Raw genomic sequence first — 14,978 nt, 5'->3', positions numbered from 1 at the left:
GATCCAGAGTGAGTGGACTCGGCAGATCTCAGTGATGAAACGGTGGAAGAAGACAGAGGGGGATCAGAACTGGAATAAAAGGGGATTCTACAGGTCAGGAGTTCAGTGTCTTGTCAAAGCAATTTGGGAAGATGGAGGCTAAAAGGTGGAGCTGCAGGTCAGGATTAAACTGAATCTAAGAGCTGAATTCAGTCACTGCTTGGCGGAGGTCACTGCCTCCAATGCTGGCTGCAGGGATCACAGCTCCCACTGAGAACAGTGACATTTCCTGGATTCAGCTCCACTGGAATTACAAACACATTCCGTTGTTAAAATCCTACAAATCTCCTTTTGCCTTTCCAATCTTCCGTGCCAGGTTACCAGTGCAGTGTGGTTTAGACAAAGCCCAGCTGTGCCTTGGATCTGAAAGGCCCAGCTCTGACCTAGCAGGGGTTGGGCTTCGTTCTGGGTGCAGGGGGACCTGCCAGCCTGCATGTAGGTGCTCACAGAAGCTGAGTTCAGCAGAGAGCAGCAGCAGCAGCAGCCTTCCAGTTCTTGGGGCTCCTGTCTGAGGGGGTGGGGGAGAGGCTGTCTTTGTATCCACAGCATGCTGCTGTGCTGCACGCAATTGGAATCCAGGACTGCAAAGCTGCTGCATAGAGCCTAGCAACATGCGAATGTCTCTGCTCAAGCTTTTAAGGAAGGAGTAGGTTAATGGAGATGGAAGTAGGTCAGAATGCTTTATTTTCCCAGTTTGTTGGGTTTCTTTCTAGGAACTGTAATGCTCACTTTGTAAGTCTTTGTGCCAGAGCCCAGCGGAGCCATAACCATTCACACTCCCGTATGCCTTGCGGAACCTGAGATAGTTCACTCCTGCTTCATTAGCAGACATTCTTCCTCCATTAGCCTCAGAGTGCCTCATGTTTGCCGACAGTGAAGAGCAGGCAGCGAGATGCTCCCATGAAGCAGCTGACACAGGGCCCTTGCTGCTCCTCAGGTGGCCTGTCTGCTTCCATCCCGCTGGTTTGCTGCTTGGTCGTAGGCAGATGTAGAACGGACTTGTGCTGGTCTCCTAGCTGCCTAAACAATGCTTTCTGGAAATACCAGCTGGCATCTCACTGCATCATTAGGTGTCTAAGTAGCTTTTGAATCTGGGTTTCTCTTCCTCCATGCTTCAATTCTTCCTCAGTCGGAGGGTCTGGCTGCTGTTTGTACCAGTGTGGGTTCTGCTGAAGGCCTGCACACGTGCCAGTCATGGACATGGCTGCTAAGGAGCTTGTGTGCTCCTGCTGAGAAATGGGACAGGGGCCTTCCTTCCATCTCCTCTGGTATGGTGGTGGTGGACACCACTGGGCTATGCCTGCTATTGCTGCTGTGTCCAAGCTTCAAAACTTTGATCTGTGCTTTTCGTCACGCCACAGGAAGTAAATCCAGGACCCATAGCACTGCAGAGGCAAGGAGGAGACAATTAGACCTGAAGCTTGGCTTTGGAGTGCTGCAGTACCAAGGAACAGCTGTTTCTGTGGCCTTGCACCTTGCAGAAAAAAAAGCAGGGCTGTCTAACCCTTTTACCATGACATTTGTTAGATACAAGTGCCATAAGGAATTGTACACAAAGACCATCTGAGTTCATTCCTCTCTTTTCACTTACATAACCTTCCTAGTGAATGTCAGAAAGTGGATAATCACTTCATTACAAGTGATAAGAGTTCAGGGCAGCTTCAACGCAAATTCAGGCCCTTGGTTTTTGTCATACTTCATGCAGCACTTACTTGTGGTCTATCAGTAACAGATCTCAGTAGTGGCTTTTTCTGATGTCAGGATATGACAGGAGGAGAAAGGCTGAGTGCTTCCAGCATATGTCACTATTTGCTTTGTTGGAGCTGGTTAATGGGAAGTCTGCTCACCTTTTCTCAGCATTATGATTTGGATCTAGCTGGCAGAGCCAATTCCACCTGAGTGAGAGGTATCCAGAAATACTGCTTCTCACTGTTCTGAGCAGGTCCTGCATTCTCATCAGAAACAAAAGAAGAAATGATGTACCCAATGATAACTTTGTTCTTCGAAATATTATAATTCATATAGGCCTTGTAACTGTTGCTAGAACCCCCAGCTACACAGCCTCCAAACTATAAGGGAACTGAAAGTTTTGACTGCTTTGCTTTCTCTCCCCGATTCAGAGTGCCAGAATTGCATGGTTCTTGCACAGTGCTCCCAGAAACAGTTGTTTCAAACACACAGACTTGTACACAGGAGGTACATATGTAACAGCAGCAAGATCTGGAGAGACTGCAGCATTTGAGAGAACGGAAGGGTTTCCTCTTCATGACATCACAAGGAAAAATATATCAAGGACCAGGTAATGCTCAGGTGTCATAGTGAGGACACTAAGAAGTTCTGTTTCCTCTGTCTAGCTACATTTTATTTCAAACAAGGTATGCCTCATGTAGAGAACAAAATAAGGATGGATACAGTGGCAAGATACAGAAGAATTTTAGTAATGCTGAGTTATTGCAGATATTTACTAACAGTAATTCACATTTCTGTCCTGAGGCACGCTCCTAAGGGCAGCTGCTTTCAGGAAACAGCCTGCAAATAATGCTCTCCCTGTCTGGCTGATACCTGCTGTCTCTCCTCTGTTCTTTAAAGTGGATAGTTTTCTGATGGAAGGCACTAAGTTAACTTTGGAATCTAAAAGGTAAATGCAGGACAGGGTAAGTTTCTTCAGTGTAGGCCTAACGTTATGCCTCCTGCCCTCCTGGAAGTCATGTGTCTGAGGAATGCAATGGCCTCTTTTTCTGAGCTGGCAAGCTGTGTCATTTGTAGCGTTGATACTTGTCCCAGTGGGACTCAGGCTGAGATTTTTCCACCCTTCCCTTGCCCAGTTCATTTCGTCTAGAGTGCCAGAAAGCTGTCAAATGGCATTTTTGCAACTATCAATCTAGACTGGGCTGGACCTGGTGACATGGAGGTGAAAGGATCTGGAGTCGGTTTTCCTGTACTGCTAAGCTAGCCAGTCTCTCCTTGTGCTTATTCATGGGGTCAGCTCCGATAATGTCACTATGAATATTTTGCTGCCATTTAGCTAATAAGCTACATTTCCTGTTGCAAAATAATGTCAGGAGAAATAAGGGAAAAATAACTGCCATGGAAGGAAACAAAGACAAATTCTGTGCCCATTTCTAAAGTGTGCTTGTGCCATAGCCTGGCTTCTACTTAACAACAGGTCTGACATAAGGCTTTCTGACTGCATTGAGCAAATATGTCCTAGAAAAGATGTTTTTATGTTTTTACAAACCACATTTTTGAGATTATCATTTCACCATTTTTCTCCAGCTGTACTTTGGTCTCAGTTGCCATATGCAGAGCAGATTGAACTCAGAACAAAAGGACTATGGTACCTCAGTAAGAATCAGTTACTCCGCCTCTAATATCAATGATAAAAATAATTAAGACTTTCTACTTCTCTAGTGTGTTCCATCCGAGGGTCTCAAAGCATTTTAACAAGCATTAATTAATTACACTTTTCATCTCCTCCCTGAGGCTTTTCCTGTGCTGGAGGTGGTTCAGTCCAGTTTGGTCGATGTGGCTATTGAAATCACAGCTGATTCTCTATCCAGCAGTTAAAAAAAGCCTCTAGAAATCCTCATTTCTTACTACTGCTGTCCTTTCATCCCACTGCCGTGCTTCCCAGTCTTCGTTTGGTGGATGGTTTCTCTTCACATGGTTTATGCAGGCACAGATCTGCAGGTGCTGGGTGGCTTTTGGCACTAGCACAGTGATCAGCAGCTGAACTGACCCTAGCCCCACAATTACTGAACTGTTAAAGGTTCTTAAAGCCACTTTTGGTTTCCATAGTCTTCCCCAGCCTGGTTAGAGTGGGGAATCTGGGCTAGAAAGAAATGGAAAGAGAAGGAATAACGATCTCTAAGTGCAAGTGCTTGAAAAGTAAGTATTTCTGTAAACATTTTATTTTGAAATATACCAAGTGTTTGTGAACAAAATACAGAAACTGCTTATCCCATTGCTGAAATTAAGTCATTCTTAGTTTGAATGTGGCAAATGTTTAATGGTGCTATCTTTTAACAAAGGGAGGAATGAGATTATATCTGGCTGAAATGAGAGGAAATTGAAGAAATCAGAAATGAGCTGCCCAAACTGGGATGTGGTCATTGGAATCCATTTCACTTTTTAAAGGAAATATATTAGAGTCTTTAATCATAATTAATATGTTGCTTTATTTGGCTTCACAAACAGTCACAATAAAAATAGTAAAAGTAATAAATAAACAACTATGCTAAGTATGCAGCAAGCCTTGGGGCTCTTGTTGGCAAGAGAAACTGTTGAAATACTTTTGAATTGATATTTATGTAACATCTTTTGTCTTGGGGATCCCAAACTATATCGCCAACTGCAGCTTTGAAAAGCTTGTGAACAAGGCAAGCCATATGTTGTTTTGTTAACAATATCATTTTCAAACTCATCTGTAGCATTTCTAATTACAAGAATGTAGTGTAAAGGATTTGATTTCATTAATTAGTGTTCAATACTGTGCATTCCTCATGTGGAAACCCAAGCGACCAGCACATTATAAGTACACTGGCATATAGAATAATAGAATGAATTACTAATTTAATAATGTGCACTGCTAACTGCAGATCACATGTTTCGTCCAGAGCAGTCAAGGCACTTTACAAAGGCTGGAGGTAATAAAGAATGATCCTTCCAGTTAATTAGAAATGTATATTCTGTTCCTGAGATAGCAATTATCATTCAGTGAATCCTATGGCTTCCTTGTGTTTAAGGCATCTTACTGTCTGTGTGCTACAGGTAAAGTAATAGAAGAGATAAATTCAGCTGTACGCAGTCTGTGGCAATTTAGGGACAAATTCAAGTCTCTTGAGCCTTTATCTCAGTGCTGAAAACACTGTTCCTCTCTGTTTTGCTGGGCAAAGGACGCAGGACTGAAGAAAGGCTTATATAGGATGACCTTCAGGGTCACCCTCTCCTGTCCCCTTCCATCAGAGGCACCCTGTCTTGTCGTGGCTTTTGTGACTGTGACAAAGAAAGAATGAGTCACACTTCTCTGCTGGACACCAGATTGCTCATTGATACAGTTCAGGTTGCTTTTTTGAAAAAAGGGTGGTATCTTAATGGCGTTTGCAGTGGAAAAAGGCTGGTCTGGTTTGTTCTCTGGGACTACAGCAGAATGGCAGCCTTCCAGCTTCAGGTGCTGGGAGTTTAAAATCATATTGCTACTGAGTAGAGTTTTGCTCACAGACTTGGCTTCAGCTCTGCAATTCCCTGGCTAGAAGATCCCTTTATATACAAGAAAGAAAAAAAAATCAGGAAGCATCTTGTAAGAGCATCTGCAGATCACATTTTAAACTGATGCCTGAGTTTAGTTTGCATGATGACAGGATGGGAAGGTAGGATTGGAAGATCATCCAGTCATTCCTTTGTTCCCAGAGAGGAGAGCACTCCTGGCAGATGTTAACTGAAATGTTCCTGAGGCTTTCTGCTGAGAAATTCTATCCTTCATCAGAATAGCTAATCGTCCTCCTAGCTATGATTTTGGCCCACCGTGTCCCGTTGCTGTGCTTTTTATGAGCTAGCCCTGCCAAAAGAGATTGGTTATGTATCTCCTGGTCCCTGCGTGGATTTGGTCCAGGGTGCCACACTTCTATAGCATAGCAGTGGATGGGCATAGGCATCAGCAAGGCTGTTAGGTCAGGCAATGCCCTCACTTGGAGCACTGGGCAGACTCATCAGCTCGTATGAACTCCCCACATGGGCTGCTTTCCTCTGTGGCTGCACAGTGCTCAACAGACAGGCAGGCAGCACACTGGGAGTAACCAATTCTGCAGACACTTTTAGTCCTTAGTATTTTATTGTCAGGGGGATGGGAATGCACAGAAATTGTGAGGATCTCACCCCCTTCTCACTGCCCACTGCAGAGCTGCTATCCTCTGATCTATTTTCTCTTCGCAGTATAAATAGTTACAGAAATAAAGCTTCCTAAACCTTGAAATGAATCACAGCATGTCGCAGCAGCCGTGATCGTGCTTTTCATCCCTGTTACTTCCATCCTCCCCACTTGGTTACTGTCCTTTGGTTCCTGTCTGTAAGCTTTTGGAGCATGAGAGATGCTGAAGCTGGATAGCAGGGACAAGCAAGAAGAAGGTGCAGAAGGTAGCAGCAGGGATGGGGAAGCAGCTGAATGACAGCAAGAGGACCATAGGAACACTGGTGAAGCTGGGAGAAGCACATGCAATCACAGAAGGACTCTCCTCTGGAACCTGGATCAGAATCATTATTTCGGCATGCAGACATTTCTCAGCTGTCAGATTACAGCTGTGAAACCCACTGGAAAGCTGTACATCACTGTTTGTCTTTAGTAGTACATGCATCTGGAAAAACATCAAGTTTTCAGATGGCACTTAATCCTCGGTCTGTATTCTGCCTGTGGCTGTAGGAAGGGTGGAGAGGTGCTGATAGATAGATTGGTGATAGATAGATAGATAGATAGATAGATAGATAGATAGATAAATAGATAGATAGATAGATAGATAAATAGATAGATAGGTAGGTGCTGAAATCTAAGCTGGCCCCACACAGGCTGAAAGAAAGGCTGGTGCTGTCCTCATTCACCCAGCAGTGCCAGAGCAGCTGGAGCCTGGGGCGAGAAATGGGAGTGAAAGTCTGTAGTGCTGCACATGCATTTCTCACATCTTTATTTTGGAGTGCTGGCCTCTGCAATCTTTACACTTAAATGTAGGTTTTTAAAATGCTATTTATAATGAGTGTTGGAATTAGTAATACTGCTGTCATTTTCCCAGCCATGTTAGAAACACCTACCTCTGCTCTGTGTTGTTTAATACGAGCTGGTGAAAGCTCCCAAGTCAGGGATTAGGACAATGAAAGCATATCGAGCCTTTCTTGCTTTCTTAGTTAGATCTTATCCAACATCAGACATGACATCGTGGTGCTTTGCGATCGCCATATCCGTGTGTTGCTCCCTGCCCCTGCTCCTCTGCTCAGAGCTGTGCTGCTGAGAGCTGCGTCTGCCTGCTGGGGCTAAGGAGGATCTCCTCTCTGAAGACGCTTGACTGAAGGAGGCCGGAGGGGATAATCTGGCACTAACCTAACTCTCTCCCATCCCCCTGCACGGACAGCCATGGGAACTAATAGGCCTTTTCCTGCCCGACATCTCCGATTCACAAAATTTTCTGTGGCGGATGTGGTGCCAGGAGGCGGAGGGGTTATTTTGGGGCAGATTCCTTTTCATTTGTTTTGTTTGCCTCTTTCTATAGCAGTGTGGCAATCCCGGTCCTGGCAGCAGTGGAGCTGAGGGGCGGGAGTGGAGTTGCTGAGGCCAGAGGCCCCGCGGCCCGTTGTCCTCTGGCCGCCCGCACCAGCTGGGGCTGTGGCCGGGGGGAGCAGGGCCTCTGGCTCATTCAGAGTTCACCCACGGTTATTTTTAGCTCCTTAATGCTCTTCCCAAGCCCCCTGGAGCTTATTTCTCTCCTCCTAGCAATGACACTTTGTGAGCCACTCAGCAATGGGTTAGAAGGCGCTGAAAAAAGCCAAAGGGCGGTCAAAGGGGGTAGTGCTCAAAGAGGGGCACTGGGGGGATGAGGAAATGCCTGAGCCCCTCCTGCATAGCTCTGCTGAGTGCAGTAGGGGAACATATGAAGGAGGCAGAGGAGGAAGGAGGACAGGGCAAAGGAAGAGCAGATAAAAGAATGAGGAGAAAGGATAAGAAGAGTTGTAGTATACAGAAGGAGCTAAGTGAGGTGAAGGGGGGTGTCCACTGCTGGAGCGTGGCTGAGAGAACAAGAAAACAAGAAGAGCACTTATTACCTCCCCGAGAAGTCTGAGGCTCTCTTACCAAGTGGCCATGGGCCCACAAATCCACATGGAGGCTGTACCTCTTCTCTTCTAGTCAGGTGGGAGCTTCCAGTGACAGGAAGATGCTGTTAGTTGGAGGAAGGCAGTTCTAAGTTGTAAGAAGAGAACCAAGACAGACACTACAAGGGAGACTTCTCCCATGCTTGGGAGAGCTGCCTGCAGCCTGTGCTGCCTCTTGTCTGGGAGGGCTCTGGGCAGGTCTTAAGATGGGACCATATTCTAGATGTGGTCAAAACAGGAGCAAGTATCTAAAACCCACCTTCACCTGTTATTGGTACAAAGCACTGCAACCGCCACTCAGGCAATAAATAAAGTAATAACAGCTGATGTGTTCAGCTGATGAGGACCTGAGTGTGAGGACTGAGGGCTCCTGCCATGTCTGCCTTCATGTTCCACTGTGTGCCTGTCTCTTTGTGGTTTTGGTACTCACAAATGCAGGATTTCAGCTTTCCAAGCAATAGGGAATGTATCCGCATCATGCTCCAGGAAAGGTTACTCTGCACTGTCCTCCTCCTTCCTCAGCTGGAAAACTGCTGCCTGAGAGGCACAGCAAGCCTTTCCCTTGTAAGCCTTCTCTTGTCTTACTGCATGAGGATGAGGAAGCTGCTTTTGTTTCCGTTCTCTTTGTAGGAGCTAGATAGGAGTAATTGGGTTGCTCCATTGGTTACCGTAGCTTGCCTGCATGCTACACTGATACCAAGCAGAAATAATCTGCTCAAAATAACATGGCTCCCTCCTTACACCGTCCCCACCTCCTCCCCATAGCTGCACTTTACAATGGTTTCTTCTCAGTTTTCCAAAGTCCCAGCTGTGTGCGCTTGTCTTAGGCAGGGGAAGTGGGTTGCCTGGATACAGTCCCTCTGAAAAACAGTGCATTCCTGCTGGAAATCAGGCTGCAGCCCTTCCCTCTCCACCCTCCCTTCCCCAGAACCGCTGTTGGGTGTGGAAGGTGGGTTTGAGTCCCCTGAGGGTTTTCAGCTGCAAAAAAGGGAAAGAGGGACAGAAGATGGAGCATTATAGATGTCAGTGCTTCCCCCTCACCAAAAAGAAAGAGCAGGATGCTGGGATGGCAGACAGGTAGGGCCAGGATATTGCTCTGTCCTTGCTGGAGGCCAGTATGAAGCTGCTCTGACTCCATGCAAGTGGGTCTGACATCTTGGCTGAGCCAACAAGCCACTCAGAAATGTGTGTCATGTAGTGAGATTGATAAAGTCTAGCAAGGGCAAGCCCAAGTGAGCTACCCGGATATCAGGATAATCATGTCTCTGAAAATGGGGTTGCATGGAAAGGGGCATAGTTGGTAAGGGATTAAATGATTCCCAATCCTCTTGGTGGGTCTTGCTTCACAGTTTCACAATTACACAGCTTCCTCTGCCCCAGACAGCTTCCTTTGGCTGGTGATGCTAGAAAAGTTGGCCAATGGGAAAGAGCATCATGATGTGCCTACAGGTGTCTAAGCTGTAAAGACCACAGGGAAGTGTTCAGACTGTTTCAAAAGTGTCTAATCAGGACAAATATGAGAAAGATGGAAGAACATGTACTATCAATATCAGAAAAAAAAATAATTTCCTGCTTCCTTTATTCCCTGATTTTTTCAGTGCAAAAGGACACATTTCAGTACAAATACTGAAAATCTTTACAAAGGATAATTTCTCAGCAACATTACAAAGTCTCTACAAAACAAAATTTGGTAACTGAAAATTGTATGACCAAAACATTAGCATACTCAACCCATCTGTCTTCAGCAGCATGGTCCTCTTCCCCATAAGTATCTGATAAGAGCCAGTTTCAGAAACAAGACAACAGAATAATTGGACTAGACTGATGGGTCCCTCAGGAGCGCTCTCATTCCAGAAGTCAGTAAAGGCGGTGGCTTTTGTAGCACAGCCTAAAACACAACAGATGAAATGTGAAATACAAATGTTATTTCAGAACCAGAAGGAGAAAGCCAAATCCCTAAGCTAGGATGCTTTTTATGGGGTTACCCAGGCATTATGGGGTTACCAGGAGCATTCTGTCCCCAGAGTGGCAGTGCTCTGCCGAGGGCTGGCATGGCAGGTCTCAGTGGGAGGTGGGTGTCTTTCAGTTACACAAGTCTCACTCAGGGCTCTTCCAAACCAAAGGAGCATTTCACATTCCCCAGGAAAAGTGATGGCCACCCACTGCAGCTTGGCAAGCACTGGTGGTTCCCAGTGAGAAAGTCTATTCAACTGGCAGTCATCTGCATTCTGCACTGGTTTCAGTTTCTTAGTGCACTCAAGGAACAGTTCCTGATGCAGTGGGTAGAGTATGACATAGTGTAGGGGTGGCAGTAGAGCTTTCTGCTCTGTGAGGAATGGTTGCAAACTTTTAGTCACATTAAGATAGAGAAGTGCATTCTTAGACACTGGCATTGTAATCTAAAATCATCTTGGGCTTTGACAGCTTTTCTGTTTTGCCAGCCAAAGTACCAGTGAAGACAGGTCTCAGCAATCAGAGAGACTTGTGTCAGGCCTGCCTTTCTCCCTGATCTCTTCCTTCAGCCTGTCAGCAGCACCGTAGTCTTCTAATGCAGTGTTGGAGAGTCACAGTCAAGCAACTATGTGTTAATCTGCATCATGTATGTCAAAAAAAGATAAACCACAAAGCTGGGATTCATCCCTGTATAACAAATGCTGCAAGCCATGCCTTCTTGCTAGCCCTTCTGTTAATCCTGTATGAATGTCAAGTAATGAAAGTGGCAAAACAGAACAGCACAGCACCCAGGAAATGCAAAGCCCTGGAGCAATTGCCACTAATACTCCAAGGATGCTCCTAGGATATGTGGGAAATCTTCTCAGGGAAGAAGTCCCATGGGAAGGGGAGAGAAAGGAAGGGGAAAAGAAAATAGTAGTGATCTCTGCTAGGGGCAAAAAGGATGTACAGACAGGGGTTTCTTTTTATAATCTCAAGAAATTATGATAGATCAGTACATAATGGGACAATACTGATGGGACTTGTTAACAGTGATGGCTCTTCTTCATTTTCTTCTTTATTAGACATGCTGAAATCAAGAGACAAGGTACAGGTCTTGTTGAGAATCAGGGTCTGACAGAGGAGGGAAAAAGGAAAAAGAGAGAGAGGAGTCTAATCACGGGTTCTTTCTTTGCATTTTTTTTTCTCTCATTCCCATTTCAAAGACAGGGAAAAAGAGAAAGACACGTAGAGAAAGAGAGCGTGAATCATTTAACATGAATTTTGCCTGAATGAGGACTGACATGAGTGTGTGAAACAGGAAGGAAATGTATGAATAATGCAGAGCAAGGCTCTGTGCAGACGGAAGACTGTTATTGTGTCCTTGTTTACAGCTTCTGAAAGCACAATCAAATAGATATGGAAAGAGCGCAAAAAGCCTGCATGGTCATCTCATGCTGAAAAGGTGTTAAAATACATTGCAGATCACAAAATAACACCTTTCAATCACTGCACCATATTTGCTCATCTGCTCACAAAGAAGAGAAGGAGTTGGTGCATCTCTAAGTCAGAGGCAGGCAGCAGCTGGCTTTGTTCCCTGCGCAGGTTAGACTTCTCTGGTTGTGCAGTGGCTGCCGGTGCAGGCTGCTGCAGGATCACAGATCACAGAACTCACCCTGAGCACCTCTGGCACACAGCCTTTACCATACATGCCTGGGAGAAGAGTTGCCAAAACTACAAAATAAAGAATTTTTTTTAACAAGGGGGACCTCTGCAAGAATGCGTATCTGCTCTTGTGCTCATTTACACCACAGAGTTGGTGCAAGGAGCAGAACTCATTTCTTACTCCTTTTATGGGAGGAAGTACGGCTAGAAACTTGCATGCTCTCCTGGGACACTGGGACAGCTGGTTTGCATTTGTAGCTCTGCCACTGGCTGGCTTTGGCTAAGCATCATCATTTTTGTGCCACTGGTGAGGCACTTCGAAATCTAACAAAAAGCAGCATGTGAGAGCTGGATATTAATGCTGGTTATTCTAAGAAGTCCATCAACATACCGTGTGGTCTCTTGCATTCTGTAATTAAGGCACACTTCTGCCCTAAGGAGGATATTCTTATTCCTTCCCATGCTTTATATCCACTTCTGGATGGAATTTACAATAATTTCCGAGGTAGCTTGTTGGATCCCCTCTGTGTGTTTGGTCCTTCTCCAAATCACAGTCCGTGAGTTCATCTGTGTATGATGGGCAATACTAGTTGCATTGTGTGCCTCAACAATTCAGTAGCAGCAGAACTCACACAATCATCCATAGCTGCTGAAGATTTCTCAAAAAGGTTTAAGGCAAAAAGCTACTTGAATGACTCTTTCTCTAATTTATTGCTTGGTTAGACCAGCAAGAGATGTAATACAAGTGTTTATGGAGGTCATTGAGCCTGGATGCTCAGAATTTTGGACAATAGACAGGAGCCTACCTGGAGGTCTAAGGAAGGGCATCTTAACGGAGGACTCTGGGAAGAAACAGAAGGGGGGTAGGGGGCAAAGCCAGGAATCTGAGGCATAAAGAAAGGCAGAATCAAAAACACTGATGTTTAACTTTGAATTAACAAAAGCAGAGAGAGGGAAGAGGCAGGGTATTTGAGGGCAAGAATGTAAGAGACATGGAGAACTTGAAACAGAATGAAACTCTATGTGGAATTATCCTATTTGTCATAGAAGTCTCTTTGCGTGCAAATAGGCACTCTCATATTCAGCCTATCTATCTAGCTGACCCAGTGTGATACATAAGGACAGACTATGAAAAGCCCTACTTGACACAGAGAAAGGCACAGTTTTAAGTACAGTACGTGAGCAGCCAGCTTGTGTAGAAGCAGTGGTGCAGATATGATGCAGTGATGAAAATAAATGTGCCTGAAACTTCAGGGATAGAAAATGCACATTCTATCTTCTGCCTCCTAAAAATCTGCTGCAGTTTTTCATCAGCCAAAAGAATCGGCAGACCTAAATCAAAACCTGTCTGCTTTTGGTTCCTCACCTCACCCTTACCACTTTCCCTGGCCACCCAGCAAAAGAAGGCAGCAGGGATTGTCATGTTTTCAATATATTGCATTTCTATGGTGTTATTAAAGTGCGCTCCATTTGATTTTTATCTTTGCACCTTGAAATGGAAGCTGCAGGTGCTTGTGTGCTGTACAGCTACTGGACGTAATGAGAAGTGACAGGGCAGTTCAATCTCCGGGGTCCTTTCAGTCCATGGGCTCCCTGCTGAGAAACCCAACAAGGTGGGCAGTTAGGCTGATCTTTCTTCCTAAGTTGTTCTGACATATCTCCTCTGGGAAATGTACCGATGCCCCATAACTTGTATCATGCAGCTCCCCTGGCTGCATCAACTGGCATTTACTTCTGGTCACTGATAATCTGAGCTCCAGTCAATTCAGCAGCCTAAATACGAAAGGCTTCTTGCTGTGGTCTCCAGAGCACTCCAACAACCTCCAGTTGTGGGGAGGAGGTGGATGTTCAGTCGGTGATGAGAGAACAGGTCTTACTCTTTTCAGCTGAGCTTTGAGATCTTTTGAGGGAAGATGGTTGGAAAGATGGTGATTACTGGCTTTTGGAGAGAAAGACAGCAAACTTCTGGTCTGAATTAGCAGCTCTAAAATGCAGTGAGATCAGCTATTTCTGTAGAGACTGATGCTGCAAAGAAAAATCATGCCAGCAGCAGTCTTTGTGTAGAAGTTGCTCTTGCCATTTCCTTTCTTCCTACCCGTATACTCAATACCCTTTCTTCACTGTGCTCTGAGGAGTTGTGGAGAAGCCCTTCCTTCCCAGACATTGATTTAGACTGCCATAATGTGGACCTGGAATACATCACACCCATTTCTCTACACCTACAATTAATTTACAGTTCATATTATCTCCCTATAAAAGAAGACGAGGAACAGAGAATCCAGCTTTTAAAATGAAGGAGAGCATCACTGATGCTACCACCATAAATGAAGAACTATCTTGAGACCATCTCCTGTAAAGGAAGATGTATTACACTGAACCCGTGCTCCCACATGCTTTAATAAAATCAGATTGTATTGAAGCTGCTACTCTCATAAATGGGAAAGCACAGATAGAGTTTTGAGTCAGGAAGGTTTGCCAGGCAGTGTCCCCACTCTGTACATGTGGAACTTGCCCCTGTCTTTCCAGGCCTAGTGCTGACCTAACTGCATGCAGCCTGCAGTAGCTGGTGAACTGTACAGCATCCACCCTTGCGTACACGAAAGCCATGCTGAATGATCTCCACATATATGGACAGGCATCCTCACACAATTTGCTCTCGCAGCAGGTGAGCCTTATCCAGTCCAACACAGCACCCACTTTAATGAAGGTTGAGATATCGATCTCCCCAGTAAATCAAGGTGAGATCTGTAGATTCCTCCCAATAAAGGATGGCAGCTGTATTGATTCTCTCCTTCCCACCCCCTGTAAGTGAAAGCAAGACATATTAGTTCCTCCCCATTAAATGAAAGCAAGCTGCATTGAGGCTACCCCCATAAATAAAAGGTGGGCCACGCTGACTTAGACCTTAACCACATAAATGGAGGTGAAATGTATTGATTCCATCTTCTGTAATTGAAGCAGAGCTGTATTACGGTCCTCCTTCCAACATAAATGACGGCAAAGCATATTGATTCTATCATTGTGAAGTGAATCGTTAGTTTTGTTGAATACCCCCAAAATATCTGGAGGAAAACCAGACAGAACTTAGCACCTTATCCAGAAATCTCTCTTGATCTGTGAGTTACGTATTGAGGCTTTTACTGCACTGGCAGAGGGGTCTTACTGCTTGAAAGCTCCGGGCAAAAAATGAAGTGCCCAGACCCGGGGCTGTGATGTGATGGCCAAGCAGAAGGCTTCCTAATCCCAAGCCATGCATTCAGGCAAGTTCCATCTCGTTCTGTGCCTCTTCTCTGTAGCAAGGATAGTGATTTTCCCCTGATATTAGGTGGGAGAACAGATTTATTCACGATTTTCTACAGTGTTCTGTGTGCTAAATAAGACCTGGAGACAGCAACAGAATTGGATGGAGTGCTGTAGGGCAAAACGGTTCAAAAATAAGGTGCCCTGAATGTGCCCTGTGACTTAGGAGCAGCTAGGCCCATGCACTGCAG

Source organism: Meleagris gallopavo, chromosome 5 (assembly GCF_000146605.3).
Source record: "Meleagris gallopavo isolate NT-WF06-2002-E0010 breed Aviagen turkey brand Nicholas breeding stock chromosome 5, Turkey_5.1, whole genome shotgun sequence".
Lineage (NCBI taxonomy): Eukaryota > Metazoa > Chordata > Aves > Galliformes > Phasianidae > Meleagris > Meleagris gallopavo.
The sequence above is the reverse complement of the archived record's forward strand: the minus strand, read 5'-3'. Positions refer to the sequence as shown.